Source organism: Pteropus alecto, unplaced genomic scaffold, assembly GCF_000325575.1.
Source record: "Pteropus alecto unplaced genomic scaffold, ASM32557v1 scaffold231, whole genome shotgun sequence".
In the NCBI taxonomy this organism is placed as follows: Eukaryota; Metazoa; Chordata; class Mammalia; order Chiroptera; family Pteropodidae; genus Pteropus; species Pteropus alecto.
In genome coordinates, this window is record NW_006431805.1 from 1,095,000 (window position 1) to 1,096,732 (window position 1,733).

Consider the following 1,733-nt stretch of genomic DNA (forward strand, 5'->3'; position numbering starts at 1 on the left):
TAAATTCAAATCATCTTGAATCATGGGTAAAAAAAAAAACAAAACAACAACTAATGATGAATAAATTGTTTCATTTCTGTTTATAAAAATATTAAGTGAAAATGATGACCTAGAGTTGCTCAAAAACATGACCTAGAGTTCTTTAGAAATATTTTTGTCTTTCTATGGAAAGCTCACCAATTTGCAACACAATATTAAAAATACTACTTTACAATAGAAGGGCAAAATAATTGCTAAAATTCTACTAATGTTAATAATGAGTAAAATACCATTAACTCTACCATTTTTATTTTTAGATGTTCAGCATAATAGGAAAGGTTTCCGTTTCCATTATACACATACACAATAGGTGGGTCTTATACAACCTTTGTTCACAGTTTAAAAAAAAGAAATTAAAAAACATTTCCTGTGCAGTTAAGTACTTTTATTTAATACATGACTTCTAATAACATGCTAACATATACATGCTTGTTTTCTCTTTTTTGGTTGGTGCCTTTCTTTCACTCAGAGCCTAATTTTCTTGCTTTAAAATGAGCTGATGATCATTTAGTATGCTCAGCTGTAGAAATCCAGCTTCTCAGTGCAGTCAGACATTCTCATCAATTTAGCTAATTGACAGTGATTTAATAAATTTTTTAATCACAGCTTCAAACATGTTGCTACAGGAAATGAAGCAAGCAGAATAGCTTTTTCTCTTTTAATTCTAATTTTAAAAGGTTGTAAATGTCCTTGAGGGTAGAAAATCTGTTATTTTTTAAACTATATTATCACACTACTGTTACAACAACAGTTGAAAAAGTATACTAGAAATGTGGACAAGGAATAAAAATGATCAATGAGTAAAATAACATTTGCTTTAAAAATATTGTTTTAATTTTTTTCTTCAATGACTTAGCCGTCCAATGAAATATTGGAAAATTAATATGCATTACATATCTGTAGACTGGCTAAGTAATTACTACAAAACTTTGCAGAAAATATACTTACCTGTTTATGCAACTATTACTGTTTTAACTTTATCTCAAGTAAAATTTACCTTAAACGATTTAAAAAAGGGTTTCAGCTCTTTTTATTAAAATTATTCACTGGCAAGTTAGAAAGACCACCTCTCATAGTTGCAGCAAATCAAATTTGTGTCTCATTTCCTGACATTAACTATCCTTTATCTCCCACATTCAAAGAGAAATGTAAAAATTAAACTGAATTTTTCTTGAAATTTATACTTTATTCTATGAACATGAAAACATTCTATATTATGCTCACTGTTTTATATGACTCCCTTCAACTAGTGTTATTCATATCTATAATTCTGCAATAAAGAAAACCAGAATTGATAATGAAAAAAAATATCTTTCAGAACTTGCCATAGAATTAATCTAATATTTTGCCATAAAAAGCATTAAAAATGCAATTTCTCAATTACAAGTAGAAAAAGGAAAATGTTGATTATATTCATAAAAATAAAAATACAAATAAAAGCTTTATTGCTGTGATATAAACTAATGAATATTAAATTAATACTCAAAATAATTTGCAAAGGTTATTTCTTTAACTGTTTGTCAAATTTTCATTTCCTTTCTATATCAACACAAATATTGAGGGTAGTGTAAGTTCTGAGAGGTGTTAAAGACATTTATAATTCTTTAGAGTAATATATTAAATTTATTTTGTACGCTAATTTTTATTGATTCTGTACTATATTTTTAGAGGATAACTAATTTCTACCCAAAATA